Source organism: Xyrauchen texanus, chromosome 33, assembly GCF_025860055.1.
Source record: "Xyrauchen texanus isolate HMW12.3.18 chromosome 33, RBS_HiC_50CHRs, whole genome shotgun sequence".
NCBI classification, from domain to species: Eukaryota; Metazoa; Chordata; class Actinopteri; order Cypriniformes; family Catostomidae; genus Xyrauchen; species Xyrauchen texanus.
Genome location: NC_068308.1, coordinates 35,105,204 through 35,126,285, shown reverse-complemented (window position 1 = coordinate 35,126,285; position 21,082 = coordinate 35,105,204).

The window sequence follows — 21,082 nt, the reverse complement described above, 5'->3', positions numbered from 1 at the left end:
AAAACAGTATGTAACAATATAATGCAATATTAACATTTTCTACACAAAGCCATCCACAGTATAAAGATAGAAATGCACTAAAATAGCACAAATTCAAGGATAACAATAAACTTAATAAACCTTTCTCAAAGTTAAAGTGGGAGTTTGAATTATTGAAAGAACTAGTCTCTCCACAGGTAGCATATTCATTGCAGTGCATATTAAATCTCTTAACCGCTCATCCTCCACTAAATGAATCTGCAGGTAGACTGTGAGTATCCGCTTGTTACAGCAATCATGAAGCCACGTTCATGATTCGGTTCGGGACGCCAACGTTAAGCGGCGCTTTAAACTCCACATGAAAAGCGCTTGCAGACAAAAAAAGTCTCAACATCATGGGCTTGTTTTGTACAACAAATAGCTTTATGAGCTCCTTTAACCATTGCTTTATCACTGACACTGAATCACTGCTGTTTGTATTTGTGGTGTGCACGTCAGCGTAATGAATCCAGGTGGAAACATCTAAAAGATTCTGCCGTTCAAACCAGTGTTTTTGCTGGTTTATGTTGTATTAACGCAATTAATTAATAATAATTAATAATTAAAGACACTGAAGTTGTCTTTACTACAAAATATATAACTATCTGTAATAAACAGTATTTGAAGAGATAATGTAAACACATCCATGTAAATAAATGAATATTTGGGGCCTAGTTGCTCATCAAGTAAAGATGCTGACCACCACCCCTGGAGTCACGAGTTTGAATCCAGGGGTGTACTGAGTGACTCCAGCCAGGTCTCCTAAGCAACCAAATTGGCCTAGATGCTAGGGTGGGTAGAGTCACATGGGGTAACCTCCTCATAGTCGCTATAATGTGGTTTGCTCTCAGTGGGGCACGTGGTGAGTTGATGCCGCAGAGAATATCGTGAAGCCTCCACATGTGCTATGCCTCCGAAGTAATGCGCTCAACAAGCCACATGATAAGATGTGCAGGTTGACAGTCTCAGATGCGGAGGCAACTGAGATTCGTCCTCTACCACCCGGATTGAAGCGAGTCACTACATCACAGACTTTGAGTGCATTGGAAATTGGGCATGCCAAATTGGGGAGAAAAAGGGGAAAAAACTAAGTATTAATTCTGAAAAAATCTACTTAAGTATAGTAACAAAGTATGTGTACTTCATTACATTACACCGCTGGAACAAACAAACAGTCCTATCCCAAGCTTGAGCCAGTGTTGCTCTGCCAGGCTGGTTGGGATGCTCAAACCAACATAGCAATATTTTGATAGCATCATAGAACCACCTTTTTACACTTTTAGACAGTGTTAGTCTTACTTGTCACATCAAGATGGGATATGAGAAAATATGTTAACATAAAAAAAGACACTTAATCACATCATATATTTCCTACCACCTTAAAAATAACAACATTTATATGGAAGCTAAACTGCATTTTTGCACTAACCTGACCTCACATTGTTTTATCCCACCAGTCTCTGCTGTGTGAGTCTATCAGGTGCTGTTGGTGGGAAGAGCAGTCACCTCCAGATCCACCTGCATGCTTTTGGTGTCTTCACAGTGACAGAGGAGCTAATTCCAGCTGACACGGCCCCCTTGCTGTGACGTGAAGTGTCTGTAGAGGTGCAGACAGCCACGTCTCAGAGGACTAGATTCACAGTCACAGAAAGTGAGTAAAGAGCGGACACAAAGACACAGACACACTGACAAAATATCTTTAGTGCTGTTAGGGTGATCTGTTTTCACATGTTCCCAAACATGCGCACACACAACCTATACCTGTAAAAAAAATAGCTTAAACCAGCTGGTTTACAAGTCTTAATATGGTTTGGCTTGTTGACCACCTGGTCTCCATAAAACCCCATAAAACAGACCTGCCTAATCAGCTTTACTAAGCTGCAACACTTATTTACACATTTACTAAAACTGGTTTAATCTTAGGCAAACAGCAGGATTACTACTGTCCATATGTAGGGCAAGGGATTTAAACACACCCTTAACCCCAACTCTATGTCCTGACACAGTGCTACATGATGTATTCAGGGTCAAGTAATTTATCTGCCCACAAAGTGATGCAATAAATAGTTGTGAGATTTCAAAGTGATGCAATAAATAGTTGTGAGATTTCACTGTGGGCGGGGATGTTCAATGCTGTGGAAATAGAAACCTGGTTGATTGTTGCTTGTCACGGCTGCAGCTGCCGTCCAATCACATCATTTGTGACATCGGAATCACACGGAAAAACAACATTTTACTTCCAGAAGTTAATGTTCCTTAAAATCAACCCCATTCGCTAAATTACTGACAAGCACCATCCCCAATCAGCAAAAATTCAAACATGTATACATTTCCCTCAAGCACTACTGAGAGACACCGGGTGCTGCACAAGCCCTCAAAAGTGAAGCCAAAACGTCTTGATCACCCCCCGGTGACTGGTCCTAGAATAGGTCATAAACCCCGCCTCCCCATGTTATTCAACGGGACGTGAGACCAACTAAACAATTAAATTACACTTCACATATCTTTTTTCCAAAGATAGTTTCTGTCATTTACTGTAGTTTCTATCACGTTGATGTAATTTCAAGTGTTTGTTTTCAAAATAAGTTTGTTTTTAGTTAGTTATTTGATGCTATAAAAACGTGCTGTGACATCATGATTGACAGCTGTGATTGACAGGTTCTCTGAGCGAAGTAGTCACTGAAGCACCAACAGACTTTTTTTCAGGATCTTCGGAGGACTGAGGAGATTGGAGCTTTAAATTTTATATCAAAATTTCTATAATTAATTATTTCACACCGTCATAAGTCAAAAGTGCAGGGGCGTGTGCTTGCGATTGATTCAGCGAGAGTGAGGGCGGGGCCTTGATTTTGCGGCTTTACTTCTGAGGTCTGGTCCCGAAATCGCAACTGCGCAGACTCAAGTCCCAAGATGTCAGCGCCATATCGGGACACTGGCGGCTTCAGTTCTCACCAATGGAAAAGAGCGAAGGTACGTCGTCCATCTTTTTTTACAGTCTATGAGAGACAAAGGTTCTGGTCAAATGGGAATCAGGAATTAATTGTGTTAGAAAATTTAACAAAAAAAATCTAATTTACGCCTGAGCCATATCTAGAGACCATTATATAGTAGAGATTTGGGGGTGGGGCTTTTTAAGCAATCACTTAGCAGTTTGTAACCACCCAGAACAACCTAGCAACCAACTAGCAATGGTCTATCAACCACCCACAACATTTAAAGTGTTGTGATGTTTTTCTTCCCTTGCATATCAACTCATCTGTCAAAAAACTCACAGTCAGTGATTAACTGACAAAGCAAGACATTTCCATCCTAATGTTCCAAACGAGAGAAGAGAAGAATGATAGAAAAAAACAAAAATTCTGCTGTTTCATTTTATTTGACAAGTAAATGAAACTTTTGTCATTTTACAAGACTGTCTGTGCCTGGCAGCAAATGATTGCTCGGTTAGTTGGAAGTACAGCTTATAATCTTCCTCAACCTTGCTTCTTGAAAATGAGCCTGCCTGTCATGTTTCCCTGTTTACCAACTCTCATAGACAACCTTAAGTCTCTTTCCCGGAGAATTGCTCAGAACACTGAAAAGATAATGGAAGCTGGTGGACACATGTGGTCTGATTTGTGTTTCCATTACTGGTGATTTGATTTTTATGTATTTTTTACAATATTTTTATCCCTGGGCTTTTTTCTCCATAATGGGAACTCCCTTACAACACATTTTAAATTGTTTATCTACTTTGTCTTCTAAAAAAACTGAGCAGTTTATTTTCATGCATCACAGAATAATTCTGTAATTTTTATAAATCAGCAGAGGTCATTCCCATCATGTCTCAAATTATGTATTTAGTTTGGTAACATTATATGGCACAAATGGCACTTGAAATGTTTTAGAAATAAACGCCTACACTCCCTTGTGCTGCTATTTTCATAGCTAGCATATTTTAAGCATCCTAACTACATTTACATTCATGCATTTGGGAGACGCTTTTATCCAAATCAAATTATAGTGCATTCAAAGTATACATTTGATCAGTTTGTGTGTTTACGGGAATCGATCTCATGACCTTGGCGTTGCTAGTGCCACACTCTTCCAATAGATCTACAGGAACTAAACACAATACAAATTTATTTTGACTCTTTTTCCAAAATTTGACAAATTTACATATTGACTGAAAATGACAAAATTAAATATTCTGTTCACAAGATATATTTGACTTTTGATTTATCTTTGTTTTCAAAACATATTGTGGCAGCGGGGGCGTGGTCGAGCGCCCGTCCGGAGAGAGAGAAAGCAGTAAGGGCACTTGCACCTGAGCTAAATTATGTCTAACACCTGTCTCTAATTCCAGTGACTATGGGGAGACGCATCGCCAGACGGAAGAGAGAGAACGACACGAGTGACCAACGACTGGCGAGTCTTACTGAGTTTAGTATTTTGTTGTGAAGCTGAAGACTCAGATACAATTTATGTTGACAAAGTATTTGTTGCACTGATCTGATTGAACCGAGAAAAGCACAGAGAAGAGTGCACGCAGAGTGTTAAAGGCAGAGAAATAAAGAGCCTTACTTGACTGCATCACTGCTCTCCGTCTCCTCCCTTCCATCTCCAAGCTTGAACTCGTCACACATATCATATCTCATATTTCACACCAAGCATACTCTTGACTGACACAGCTGTCTCCTTAAGTAACAAAGTACACTAACTGTTAAAAAGAACTTGCAAGTCACAAACAACAGCGAGAGTAAGATTATTACATTATCATTGTTCTACTGTATTTAAACCATATAATGTTCCTAATGCAGTTACAAGCTAACAGGCAGGATTTGTTTACTTGCCATAGATAATGTCTACTTCAAGCTACAATGTAAGTGGTGAAAAGATGAATAAGATTCAGTTCACTTTTTTTTTTTTTTTGCAAGGCTCTGGTGTAAGATGCTAGACAACGGTTAAACATGTTCCCTAATGCTGGTTTACATAGGAAAACAATTGAAACATGTTAAAATGAAATCCAATTTCATAGAATGACCAGGAAGAAATACATTTCCATCAATCTTCACTTTTAATAAAGACTACTTGAAGCTTTTGGTTTGAGTATTTCTGTAATTGCTGATCCCCTGGGATTTTCACACACAGCAATATCTAGAATTTATTCCGAATGGCGCCAAAAAACAGTGATCGGCAGTTCTGCGTACTTTTCTGCAGCAGTGTGGTCGTGTCGGCATTCTTGTATATACATTTTCCGTTGTTAAACAACTGTTTACAGCCACACTGAGTTGGGGTGCACTGACATGCCGGTTCTGATTGTTGCTCGTGAGTCACGAGTATGTATGTATGTGTCTGTGTGTGTTTGTATGTGAAGGGGAGCACGAGGGTTCTTTCCATAGATATAAAATTATGTTTCAGATAACATAGAAACTATTGTATTGATCAAGTCGTGGTGATGTGGCTCTGTTTGTTGGTCGTGACTTGGTCATGTGTGTGTGTGTGTGTGTGTGTGTGTGTGTGTGTGCGCGCAAGTCCAGGGGCATGCATATTTGTGTCAGTGTTGTTGTGGGTGCGAGTGAAAGAGAGATAGAGAGAGAGGGCGCTTTTCAACAGAAATTTAAATAAATTCAGGATATTAAAGACATTGTTTGACATTCTTATCTGATGTACTTAACCACTGTCTTTGTTTAAATTTTTTATTTTGCTGTGGTAGCCTGTACAGCTCGTTTAAATAATTTGACGAAGTGATGTGGAACCATTATGTGGTCAAGGCCTGGAACTACTTCAAAACGGTGTGTTTACTTGAAAAATAATTGCACACCTTAGAAAGTCTGTCAACCAATAAGAATCAAGTATTCAACAGACCCGTGGTTTGTGTATATATATATATATATATATATATATATATATATATATATATATATATATTATATTATATTATATATGGTCTATCTCTATCTCACAAGCTGTGTTAAAAACATTTTGTCCTTTTTAAGGAATTTTACAGTGCTTCACATTTGTACTAGTAATTGCATTTTTCATTTCTCATTTGCTTTTATGACTATTGGTTAGGTTTAGGGTTTAGGTTTAAGGTTTAAGGTTGGGAGGTCGGTTTTGTTGATTTAAAACATGTTAGAGCAATAACCTTAAAAACCTCATCCATATGGCAGAACATTTAACTTGCTTTTAGCACAACTAAGTGGATATGTGATATTAGAACTGACACCATATTCGTAATGTACCACAATTTTGCAAAAGTGTCACCACAGTTAACTCATTTTCTTGAGATCATACTGAACACTTTAGTTGTTCAGTTTCACAAACTGTAGATCCACTAGGAAATTGTTTTTGTTGCTCAAATATTTTTTTTATATTGACATTAATGTTCTAGAGTAGTTTGTGTTTTTTTTTGTTTTTTTTTACACAACATATAAAAATAAGTAAAGCTGGCCATAGTTAATGTTTCTTTGGTCACTGTGTCATCCAGCAGCAGTAAAAGATACTAATTGCAAAACCAAAGCATTCATTCATGATAAGACACTGAAATCTATTCAAACTGGAACATTGAATGTAGAGAAACATCTTTAAATACTTCAATCTACAATTTATAATAGGCTCCTAATTGGAAATAGGCTAGATTTTTATATTTTCTGCAGAACATGTGAGATGTCCTTGCCTATGCAAAACTTGCCGCCATGATGCTAGCATGTTGTGGGTGGTTGCTGATTCAACGGCTTTTCAGTTGCTTTGGGTTTCTGAGTGTTTTTTAGCACAATGTTATGTGGTTTCCAGGGTGTTCATAATAGTTTCTAACAGCAGCCTGATCTCATCAAAATCACCTAACTGTGGCGAAATATTAACACAGTGATATTAAGTGGTTCATTACATGTATGACGGCAGTTCAGATGTGAAAATTACACTGAGTGTTGCAACAAGCGAGAAAAATGTTCTCCCAAACAAAATGAGGGTTTTAACGTTAAAGCTGCATAGAGCTTTACAGTAAATCATCAAAACCTACCTTGATACCCTAAACCAAAGTGATAGGGAGGGGTTAATAATATTAAGAAGAGGTTCTGAGATTGCAGGGAATACCGCTTTAAGAGCTTAGTTGGTATTGGATCTAACATACATGTTGTGGCTTTTGATATTTTGAAAAGTTTTAAGTTATGAGATATATGAGATATAAGACAATTATGAGATACTGTTTTCTAAGGTGCTGTGACAGTTGATTGCATAATTCCTATATTATTTCTGATTATTTCTATATTATCAGTAAAGAAATTCATGAAGTCATTACTATTGTGCTGCGACAAAATATCTGGTTCAGTCAATGCTATATTCCTAACAAATTTAGCCACTGTACATAATAAATAAATAAAAGTAATACACACCTAGGATTGTTGTAGTTATTTTCTATGTGTTTGCTAAAATATGCTGACCTGGCAGCTTTTAGTGCCTGTCTGTAGCTACAGACACTATCCTTCCATGCACCACAAAATACCTCTAATTTTGTATTCTTCCACTTGCGCTCCATTTTCCAAGCTGCTCCCTTGAGAGATATAAATGACTTGGCTTGAAAGGTCTTTTTTGTAGCATCTCTCTAGTAATTATTTCACCAGTAAACTGCTGCAAAATGTAAAATAAAGCCACATAAAAACTATTTTGCAAAAAAAAATGTAAAGTAACATGATTCTATAACGTTTATGTCACCAGTAAACTGCTGTAAAACTTACAATGAGCCACTTAAAAAAATATATATAGCAAAAATGAATGTATATTAACTTGATTCTATATGATCACTTATAACCCATTTGGATCTGTCTTTCATAATGAGCAAATCCACAATGTGAGGTCACAGAGTCTTTACTGGTATGTTGTGGCAGACAACGCAGTGTGTACAATGGAGATCTAATTGCTAATGTGAGTCTATTTGACTTCATGTTAAGAGATAAACAGGTTGGCAACAAACATGGACTTCCACAGGAAGAGTTAGCAAGAGTGACTGAATCTGGAATTTCTACTGAAACAGAAAGAAATAAACATTCCACAGAACTGTGTTTATCTCCCACTGATATATACAAACACACACACTCCCACAAAGTGTCTTTGGTCTATTGAATGTGCTTCGGTAATCCAGGGCTAGCAAAGCTCTCCCACGGTGAACTGAGGCGGATCACAAATGTTCTCTGCCTGTGGATCCACATGTGGGCTAAATTCTGAGCTCTTCTGCCTCGGTGCGCACACACAAACACACACCTCTTTATCCCGGTCTCTTTGTTATTTCTCACTTTCTGTCTCCCTCATTTTGTATTGTGGGAGCAGAACTGAACTGTAGCTTTAAATGTCCTTCCATTTTGGACCAGTGAGTTATATGTGTAACTCCAATCACAATTTTTCAAATCATGCTGCTATTTTCCTTGCAGGTGAAGTGTGCACATTTGCAATGTTAAGATACATTCTTTTGTCCCAGATTAATATGCATAGACAGCTATACTGATGTGCAAAGGCAAAATGCAGTTACTGCATATTTAGTTAATAACATATTAGTATGGGCATGGCCTTAGAATATGATCTGTCCTCTTACCATATTAGTTCTGACACGCCCTTTTTAGAAAGGGGTTAAGGATACTTAATGTATCAAATAATGAGACTAAGTTTGATACTTGCATGTCCCATTTGAAATAAACTGTCCTGATGCAATTTGTTGAGGCTCCAGTTGATCTTTGATGTTGTCTTGATGAGAGAGAGAACCAGTGAGAGTCAGAGGATCTTGGTGAATGGGCAGTCAAGGCCGTAGGTAGCCTGGCACATGCTTGGGAGTCCTTGGGGCCTTCTAGTGTGGCATGATTCAGCGAGAGAGTGAGAGATAAGAGTTGGTAAGAGATAAGAGAATAAGAGAGAGGAAAAGAGGATGAGAGGAAGTGGGCGCAGCAATTTTATACCCTCGGGAAACAGGTCCCACCTCTCATTGGCTCGACCAATGAGAAGGGTTTGGGTTCCAGGCGGGAATTTGGTTTATTGCTCTTTGTTGTAAAATTGCCCATTGCATGTGCAAGAAAGAAAATAGGAAATATACTTTTAATACTAATATGTTGTACATGGTTTTCTAAAATGCATTAAAATACATTGAGAACGGAAGGGATAAGCTGCTTTTGAGACAGCTGTAAATGAAACGCACAAGATCGCATGTCGCTTGACAACCAAAAAAAACTACATTAATGCTGTATAGCTAACTATATTACTTGAAAAAGTGCTTAGTTATTTTAGTGCTGTTGCCATCATTTTATTAAAGCGATAAGGCACTTGAGTCTGTGCATTACAATGATTTGACCACTTATTGCATTAATTATAAAGATAGCGTACCCACAAATTAACTTTACCTTAACTTTGTTCCAAATGCATATGACTTTCACTCTTCCATGGACCATACAAACAGATGGTAGGTATTACGCTAGTCACCATTCACTTTTATTGCTTCTTTTTCTTTTAAAATACAGTATAACCTTTTTTTTTTACATAGAATGAAAGGGAATGATGATTGAGGTTGTCATTCTCCTTAACATCTTTTATTTGATTCACCTAAGAGAGAAAGTCATACAGATTCGGAAAACCATCCCCTTAAGACAACTAGCAATACTCAATACTCAAACTCACAATACCTTGGCTATTCCTGTTCCCTCACTGTAAGCCTATTATATTTGGTGTTCACTGTTGTGTGGTATTACCAGGTTGTGTGTAAAGTGTGGGTGTGATTTCTCACGGACTATTCAACATGAGGGATTGAGAAAACACGAGAAACATTTCTGTAATCCACAGGTCAAACAACTAGGTACATTTGTATGTGTATGTGTGTGTGTGTGTTTGTGTGCTCTAAATATGGCTGGCAGCCAACAGCAACTTGGCATTGAGAGTGTGTGGGAGCCTGTTGGACACACAGATAATCTTCTAGCAGATTGAATGACATGACTGGGTCAAGTGGAGAGAGACCAAGAGCAACATGAATACAGCATAATGATCAGCGTAAATGACATTACATATCGTTCACACCACAATATGGATGTCAGTCCAATTTAGAGTGCTAAATACAGTTCTGTTACACAGTTCAGTTTAGAAAGTGACAACTGCATCCTATAAACCAAAAAGACAACATTACATTCAGGAACAAATCAACAAGTCTGAGAGAATGAAAACTAGTGGGAGTTACATGAATTTACAAACAGTTTTTAATATTAATTTAACATTTAATAAAGATGCAATGCCAAATTTTTATATTTAATGTTGTAATCGTTACTATAGAAACAGGCAGCAAACTAGGTTTCACTTTTAGCATTGGAGGAACACAATCTATTCCTTATATTTATAAAAAAAATTAGTGTGTTTTTTTTGTCGGACATAGGCTCAGGAAGGCACTAAGATTTAAGATTTATTAGTTTTTTTTTTTCCGGGGCTTCCATATGGGTGTTTTAATGCACAGCAAAATTGTGGTAATTGGCAAAAATGTATGTGTGTCAATCAGTTTTTGCTTAAGCCATTTAAGACCTTAACCCGATAAAGGAAAGCTGTTTAAAGTGTTTACATAACCATACAATTTGTCAGCATATTAAGCATAATCGATTTAAGATTGTGCATGTAATAGTGCTCAATAAGTGGGGCGCAATATGGGTTATTATGAGTTACTAGTGACAAATAGTGCCACGCCAACAGAACTCGAGTCTGCGCTTATAGTGATTTTACATAAAAAATATTGTTTTAAAACATTCTCAATTCACACTTTCATTTATGTTAAGACATCTGTTTGCATAAATGGTATATGTCTGGATTTCATGTTGCATAACTCGAAACAATTGCATTGATATGAATAAATCACATTACTGTTGAAATTTGTTTGTAATTCAAGCATATTTGAATATATTGAGTGTTTAATAATATACAAAGCAGATATATTATACAAAAACACAAATAATTATATACAAAAATAAAATATTGTAATATTCTGTGCAATGTTTATTTATGTGCTCTGATACAATTTGACTGACAACTGTTAATTTCATTAAAAACATTTTTGTATAAGTAAGCTTATTTTGAAACTTTTCTTTGTAACGTAACAAAATATAAACTTTGTAAATGTGTCGTAATTGTTATTTTGAAAGTACATTTTAATTAACGAGTAATTGATTACTCATTTTTTATGGATAGAGTACTCAAAATTACTCAAAAAATTTGAGAAAGTTTTCAGTTATCAATTTCATTATATTAAATGTATTAATTTTAGAAATGTTATACTTTTCCACTTTTAGCTCTTTTATGAACAATTAACAGTCTCATGACAACTCGTGGCAAAATTTGTCCTCTGTGTGAACGCAAGCTGGTGCAGGAAAAATAATTTTGGGATCAGACCCTAGTAAAATTGCCGGGGTCAGTCCCGGGATGTGTCTGTGTGAACAGAAGTAAAGCCGATACCATGAAGGGTGTTTGTCGTAGTGATGACGTATTTATCATGCGATAAATGTAAGTGCAGCGTAGTACTAGCGGGAAGACTAGTAGCTGTACATCGCACCATTAGCTGGGTAATTCCCAGCCAATCACATGTAAGCCGTTGCTTTATAAGTCTGCTCACAATCTATCACATTGCTGTTTCAGTGTGCTAACACGGCAACCTCCACCACCCCACCACCACCAGTTGAGTCCCGTGCTGCACGGGGGTAGGCTCCTCGCCCCTGCCTCCGATCTCTGGCAGGATATAACAGTTCCAAGTGCAAATTATTTGGACCACCAAACGGGGCCTACGCCAAAGAGAGACATTACTTTTCCGTTCTATATTCATCAAATAAATGTCTTCCTGATAGAAATACCATGGATTAAAAAAACATATGGCTGTAATAAACAGTTGCCATTTGTTTTTCTTTCACGGCATTGTGTGACTTGGGATTTTTTTCAGATTATTATCATTATTATTATTTTGTAAATACAAGTAGAGAAATTTATGTTTCCATTGTAAATATTAGTTAAAAGAACAGTCCCAGAACAGTTGCCGGAATGACTTTTCACATGATTAATACCGGGATCTCTGTATGAAAGGGGTTTATGTGAACATAGCTGTAGACAGGTAATTATTTGTGACATACATTTGCCTCCCAACTCAAACAAAATTGGTTTGCCGATAAACATAGCATTACACCTTATCTAGAGCAAAAACACATAACCTTGGGACCTTCCCTGCTGTCTCAGCACACCCATAATTTCACACATCATAAAACATCATTATTTAGTTACAGTACGTCCTTGCGATAGCGCGTCTGCGAGCTCCATGGTTTTTCATTGACAGTCTCCCCTGGTCTCTTTTAAGGAGTATGAAATATTTAATAAATCTTTCGTATTGCTATAACTTGTGAGGTGGAGTGATGCTGTTTTTCAAAGCAAACAGACGTGGAAAATGTTTTGATCCATGGAGACTTGACTGTTTGATAGAGGCTACCTGGTAAACAAGATAAGCTTTGTAGTCGGTGTCTGTACAGTTCTTCTTCAACTACTGAGATCCATGAATTTCACACAAAAAAAATAAAATTTAAGATGCTTTTGAAGGTGATTTACATAATATTAAATGAGAAAATAGTTTGAGTTTTGTAGTGGCGTACCGCAAATCTGTGAGGCCCCTCCGCAAACTAATGGCATGCACAATTGTTAAGATGGATGTACAATCTGTTCAATAGGTTGTACTGTTTAAGAACAAAACATACTCTACTCAAGTGAACACAGATTCTTGTAGCTAAGCAAGCTAAACTTCTTATAGTGTTGCTTTCCGAAACACGCCAGACTGCAATTCATAACTAATTACAAGTATGCATTGCACACTGCATCAGCAGTTACAGAAATAGTCAAACCAGCCCATCTGGCACCAACCTTCATGACACATTTCAAACCGCTGAGATCAAATTTTTCCCCATTCTGATGGTTGATGTGAACATTAACTGAAGCTCCTGACCCGTATCTGTATGATTTTATGCACTGCACTCCTGCCACTCGATTGGCTGATTAGATAATTGCATGGATGATTGTTGGTGCCAGATGGGCTGGTTTGAGTATTTCTATATCTGTGGATCTCCTGGGATTTTCACACACAACATTCTCTAGATTTTATGCAGAAAGGTGCCAAAAACAAATATTTAGAAGGTAACTATATCGCTGTAACGAATGAGGTCGGAGTCAGACAAGGGATGAGGATCCAAATGTGGGTTTATTGATTAAAGGAAACAAACAGGTATGAATAAACAAAACTACCACGATGGGCAAATGAAAACAAAACATGAAAACACAGGAACTGGAACACGGGAACACAGGCATGGAATAAACAAAACTACCACGATGGGCAAATGAAAACAAAACACGAAAACACTGGAACACGGAACACAGGCATGGGAGCGAGCACAAACTACGTACAACAACATTCAACGACAGACAAGGACTAAACCAAAAACCAGGATATAAATACAAAAACATGGGAAAAAGGGGCCAATGAACAAACAGAACACAAACTAGGTGACAAGGTGATTAACAGAAACCACAGGCAAATTAACAAGGGCAGGTGAAAACAATGAACAGTGAACACGAGGGAAAACAAGACTATGGAGGTACAAGGGTGACAAAAGTGAAAACTAAGGAATAACAAAAGTGACAAAATTACAAACAAAGGGCAACAGTGAGACAAGACAGGGTAACCGTTACAATCGCCCCCCTTGAGTACAAAGGTTTGTTTTTGCCACAGTGATGAAAGAACGCTAAACCTGGTTACAATTTTAGTAATTTTGAGTACTCTATACCACAAAAAATGAGTAATCAATTACTCGTTAATTAAAATGTACATTAAAAATAACAATGACACATTTGCAACATTTATATTTTGTTTTATTCACAAAAGTTACAAAGAAAAGTTCCAACTAAGCTTACTTATAATTTTTTTTTTAATGAAATTACAATATTCATTAATAATAATAATAATAATAATAATAATAATAATAATAAATAAATAAAAAAATATTTAAAGTTTCCAGCAAAACCTTTGCACTCACACAGAGCTTACATGACAGCATTACGATTACGGTTAAATATTTAATCTCTGAGTTTACATAAAGGCACTCTCCTTTTTTTCACTTCACATGTTATTATTCAGAAAAACAAGTGGTGAAAATGGGCTTTTTATAAAATGTGCTGTCTAGCGGCAAGAATTTAACACACATACACAGATACATACTGGTCTGAAAAGCTTCAGAGTTTCTTGTACTGCTTCGGATTTTCTTTCCACCACAAAAGCAGATCTTTGTCCATCGGCATGAATTATTCTAATCAGATCCAAATATCAAGTACAATTCAATAATAATCAAAACATTATAATTATTGCCAGCCTTGTTAAAAGATGCCATGATATCTCCTTCTCTAATCAAACAATTTGACGACACACATCCACAGCTTCCCCAGGCTCAATTGTAACTGCAAGATTTGGTAAGAGATTCAGAGGGAAAGTACAGCATACTTCAGCATTGCTCACATCACCAGTGCACCTTCACCACGCGGTTCCCTTCCCTCAGAGTCTTGTTTTCATTTACGAGAAATAAAATATAGGGTCTAACCTAAGTGACCAATCAAGTGACCAATCTTGAGTCACCACAATGGTAAATATGTTCCACCAGCATGTTTCTCTGTCTTGTTTGGTTAGCTTAGAAATTCTCTGTTTGTAATTGTACCATAACAAACTGTGTTCAGGTGGAAATGCTACTGGAACCGTTACTCCATGTGCTCAGAACCATTAGAACCATATTACTTTTATAAATTAGTTAAAGAGGACTCAATTGAGAACACCCATTTAGCAACTAAAATTGAACATCTATTTCTATTGGCAGCAGGGCCAATGTCTTTTGCGTCTTTCAGTTTTGATGTTGGAGATGTTTCATTTTTGATGTATAAGGGATGTTAAATGTTTATCATATTGCAGTTCAGTGCAAATGATCACAGTTTAGTTTTTAGTTCAAATCGTGCAGGTCTAATATTCATGAAGATGCTCTTTACCATTATGACCCAATCAAATTTGTGATCTGAGCTTGAAATCATCAACAAGAGTGACTCTGTGACAACAACTGTAAAATGTCTGTGAATTGCAGTCATTAGCATCTACCCTTCAGCCATCGCTGGCATCTGCCTCAGATGAATTACAGGCACAGGCGACGATGGCTTGACGCAAACTTTTGTTGTAAATCTCAGTGCATACTAACGAGGTGTTTGAGAGGAAGTGTGACATGCTAATCACTTACCTCATTAGCCTGTGTAAAGGGTATAATATGGGGCAAACTAGCAAAATGTGGGTTCCTCCATCACCACCATAACAGCAGTTTTAGAGAGGTTGATAAATCTTACGCTAGTTAGGTGGCCTGATTTAGCTGGTGAGGTGACCAGGAGTGCATTCTGGGAAGTGACATGTTGCAGAAAGACTGGCTGTTAATTCTTAAAGTAATCCCTATTTATCATCTTAAGGAGAACAAATCACATTAAATGGATTGCGTCACTTATAGATGACTTTCACCATGTCTGCTCGGCTGAGGCGTCTGGGCCATGTCATTTTGAATTACACCACCTGCAGGTTAAAGCTAATAAAACCTTAGCTTTATAAAGAAAAAAAAAGTGTTTTGTACAAGAAGAATGGATAAAATGTGACAACACTAGGGTAAACATAGTTGGTCTAGGAGTAGACCTAAATGAAAAGATTTCACAGTTGTTTAATTCCATCAGCCATTATCGTAATCTTGATATTTTTTTATTAATTGTGCAGCCCTAGCTGAAATGTTCACCTAGTTACATGTGTTGAAACTTTAACATGCTATATCTTACCACTTCAGTCTTCATTACAACCATTATAATCAGAGAACTTGTTTTATTTTTCCGCTCGTTCCACATTTGCCTGTGGAGAGACCTGCAGTTTCTTTGGATGTCACAGTATTTTACAGATCTCACCATATCTATTGAGCTTTCTTTTATGCAGCCAGTGTTTTGTGTAAAAGTTGCACTTAACAGCTAAATTTAACAGCACAGCCTCTAATGTCACAGCACTTAGTATGAGCTCATAATTATGAGCTTTATGGTGTACAAACATTCAAAGAGCTGCCAGTTTCTTCCTCAAATGCACATTTATAGTTGCTTTTTGGGGTGTTAAAATGCAGTTGAAGTGGTTCATAAAGGATTTGGGATCGATGTTTTTCAGGTGGGCTTGGTGAGGTCAAACAGGTCAAAACTAAGAGAAAACAATTCAAGTCAGAGCCAAAAAATACATTTTGACATTCTATAATTCTAGAATGTCAATATTATAACAGAAAAAATGGCCAAGAATAGAGTAAAACATAAATGATACCTTAAATCATGCGGCTTGTTGAGGATACGTGTGCTGTAGCTTCTAAATATGTTCTAAATATTTCTAGTGCCCTTAAAGACAATGCAAATCACTATTCACGCATATTTACAAGGGACAGGACAGGCCTTGATTTGATCCATTGCTAACTGATTGGATCATGAAACTGATGAAACATGCCATAATTGATTACTGTGATTGAAGGCTTGGGGTTGAAAAGTAAGACGGATTTGTGATTTAATCCAGAAAAAGAAAGTATTTTCCGAGGTGGAGCACGTTATTACATTCTGCTAAAATACCATGAAGAACAAACGTTTTTTTTTTTTAGTTTGGAATAATTTGCACCAAAAACAAAATGTGCAAAATTAGACCAGGAACATAGATTTGGAAAGTAAATAGGGTCCGTATTGACTTCATATTAAAGGATATTTCAATCTTTTGCCATGCCAACTGTCCCCATCATTAGTGTTGTTAATTCGCAGTCCAGGCCACATAAATCCTTTAAGTCTTTGGTGTTGCTTCTTATCTACCTCTGTGGTGTCTCAGGTCTTTCTCCAGGTTTTCCCCTGCCCTTTGCTTCGAGGAGGACACAGCAGCATTTGTCTCCATGCAGAGTTAACCCTCCAGGGGTCAAACTGCCACTGAAAGCCCCTGGAGCATGTAGACCTGGGTAAAATTCCACTTTTGGAGTTGTTACACAACTAGGCTTAAACAAAGTCACAGTGTGTGCGCCTGAAAGCAAATAGCGTCTGTGTTGCATTTGGGCAAACAGACTTGCATTTCTCTCAACCCAGAATGCTTCTGCACCAAATTCTGATGTTTCAGAAAGACTCGCAGTTGTGTTATAAATCATAAACACTCTGATCTTTTCAAAGTAGAGGTCAAGCAGTAAAATAATGGAGTTTTTAGAAGCAGATATAATTGCAGCCACTGTTCTTTGTGCCAAATAATTCACAGTGGCCATTTGATTGCCTGATATCTAGTGTGGTTTGTGCAGATAGCATATACATACAAAGAGATTAGCAGGTCTTTGCAGCCTCTGTGAACAAACCATTTACCTGTGAGCAAAGAAGAGTTAGCTGTGTCAAAGAGGAAGAGATTTAGGACTATTTGTTTTCAACCATTGGTAGATGGACGGAGTGTTTGGAAACCTGTCTGAAAACAGTAACATATTTAGCAATTCCATTTCATGGCGCTAATTGTGCAGAAATTACATAGTTCACCATCAAATGGACAGCGTTGACCCAAAAAATGAAAACTGTGTCATTAACTTACCCTCATGTTGATTTAAGCCTGCATGACATACTTTCTTCCATTGGAACACAAAAATGAAGAATGGAGAATAAAAAAAGATGAAATGAAAGTAAATGGTGACTTAGGATACCTGGCATGCTACCTGGTATCCCCTTTCATGTTCCATGGAGGAAAGAAAGTCATTCAAGTTTGGCATAACATGAGATTTAAAATAATAATTTTGTGGTGAAATGTTCCTTTAACATTGTCCACATGTATGGATATTGTATTTAGGCTTCGCATGTGACAAAACAACATGGCGGCAATCACAAAGGAGTTGGTCTTTGGTTGAAACACCAACAAAACTGAATCTGGGAAGAAAACGAATTAAGTTTTTACATTGGAACCTGTTTGAGTCAAAATATTGTTTCATCCGATATGCCATTTTCAAAATAAAATCAAGATTTTTTGTAAAACGGCACGCTGTTAAACACAATGGTCACATTTGTGGACTGTACGCTCAGTTTCAGTTAAAATATCCTATAATTTACTGTGCATTATCACATTGAGAATCAATGGATGCATCCACAAACTAGAAAATGTTGCTTTCAGAGGCTTTATATGCAGTTAGGATGAACATAAGCAGAATTTCAAACTGTTCTGAGACCAGTGCAGGCAGACAGCACACAAGAGGTTAAGTCATTAACTAAATAGGGAGCAATAGAGAAGGGAGCATCCTATGGCTTTCTGTGCATTCAATCCAAACTTCCTATTTCAAGTTTCAGGTTGCAGATGTTTGGACCACTCAACATGTTTGGCAGACATGGCACAATGGTAATAAGTACACAGATTCAGAATTTATAATGTATAATATTAATTTAACATGGTTGGCAGTGAATGGATGATGCTGGCCAATAATTTCAAGGAAGTACCTAAATGCTAAATAAGCATGCAAATACTTTACATAAAATGGTTTTAAAGCTACACTAAATAACCTTTTTTTAAAAATATCAAAATGTTATTAATGAGTGAGTGCAACAAAAATCAATCTTCCAAAAAATGTCTTTACACAAATAAACTTTGATAAACCTATAATAATTTTTAAATTGTAGAGCTGATAAGACGGGTTGACAGGAAATTGTGTACATACGTAATTCGCCCATGTGTGTTCACATCAAATCTGTACACAGAGAAAATAAGCTCTGGCTACTGTAGCACATGTATGGTGTGGGAGTAGCGTGAAGCTGAAAGTCTGTTGTCACAACGAATGAGAAAAATGTACCATGGATCATTCAAAACGGCAAACCTCCGGGGAATCACTGGCTGTAAAAACATAGAAACCCTGAACAGAGCAGAGTCTACAAAGAAAAAGTGAAAGCAACAGAGTCTGTAATAAAACCCAAATCAATATCAGCTTGGCATTTCTGAGGTGGCGGCAACTCCGAGATCTGAAAGGATTTAAAAGTGACCCAGAGATGACTTTTTTTTTTTCTCAACAGGTATATTTTATTGATATGGTTTACGTATAGTGAAATACAATAATTATACTGTAATCGGTGTAGAACATTTCACTTGATAGCACACCTGTGTATTTTTCTTTATATCGGCAATCATTTACATAAATAAATCCTTTAGTCTTTAGCCAAGAACATATGAGTCTTGAAATGATATTGACCACTGGTTGGTAACAATGACAATCTATAAATTAGTTACTACCGTGATATATTTGGCCAGAAAATCCTGCAGTTGTAAAAAGTTTACAACGTTTGAACTTATCAGACTAGCAATCGTTATATCTAATGTTAACGAACGTTGCCTCACTTTTGTAACGTCATTTATTTCAAAACATCAATGTTTCCAAAAAGTCAAAACAACAGCATAAGATATGGCACTTACCTGCTCAGATGACATTTTTTCAGATAATGTTTTTTTTTCCTTTCTTTCGCTATGTATTTGTCCATTCGCTCTGATAAGATGTCCTGTATCAATGTGTACACCGGTGCCTCAAACCACATTCATCCGTGCAGAGGAGCAGAGCCAAAGCACAACTTGCGTCATTACCAAAACAATGTTCTTCTGCAAGACGCATGCAGTTTTACTTTTTATCTGCTAGATGGCCAAAAGTTACATAGTGTAGCTTTAATAAAATGTAAAGACTATTAAAAAGTGTCAATTCAACAAGTTCAGATGTTAAATAACAATGTTTTTCTCAGAACAAATAATAGTTCCTGGTGTTATCCACTAACGTAATGAGACATATTGTTAGAAACCATAGTAACGAAGTTCAATGGAAAGGAGGCGGTGAGAACTGCTTAACAATGTAAATAATATTTTAATAACAAACTTAAACAAAAAGACAAACACAAACACATGCCGGGCACCTGCCTGTAACTCTCTCTCTCTGGAACTGCCACTTCTGTTTGCCTTTATCCCTCTCGTGGGCTTGATTAGCCTGATTAGGGGCCGGGTGTGCAGCATCACGACCTGGCCCACCATTATTAAATATAAATGTCTGTTTAATGTAAATGTGCCTGTATTAAAGTACATTAAATAAGTAGGCTGATTAAAATCTGATCAAATGCAAATGTTAAGGAACAAATGTGTTTAATGAATTTTTATTCTACAGTGTCTACAGCAAAGCCTTGGAGAAATTAACCACATTCAACACATTAAAAGTGCGCTTGTGAGAGAGAGAGAGAGAGAGAGAGAGAGAGAGATCTGATTTGATTTTAAACAAAACTTTATTTACAATTCGCCAAATCACACATTATTCTATAAATTCACATCATAATTATTAGAGGGAAAAAAACATTAAATTAAAAACAAAAGAATAACGCATCATCATCATCGATTTTACACAGACCTTCCCAACTACACCATTTCAATTTAAAAGTACCAAGATCACACATAGCTTTGTAAAAACTGAAATCAATCAAAATTCTTGCTTTAAGTAACGATTTAAAAACAAAAATAACATCATCATTGCTTTTTTGCTCAATTTTGTTTTTCCTACTCATGTATATTGCCAACTTCGCTTGTCCCAAAATAAAATTCAACAATTGAAAAACAACTCGCTTTTTTGATCATATTTAAAACCAAAAATAAAAGTCTCAGGAAAAAAACACTCTTTAAACTTATTACACAGTCTTTCTACCATTTCAAACAAAGGTTCAAGTCTGATACATTGCATGAAAGCATGAAACACGGTCTCTTTTTTTTAAACAAAAAGGACAACCTGAGTTATTCTTCTAATCTAAAACGGAAATAAAAGAATTCACTGCAACCGCTCCATGCAAGACTCTCCACTGTAAATCTCCTGTTCTTTTTGATAATGGTGGCTTGTACAACACTCTCCATACAGGTCTTACCTCATCACCCAACTTTAACACAGCACGCCAAGGGGTATCAACTCTATTATTCAACTATTTTTTGTTTAAAACGAGCACACACATTTTATAC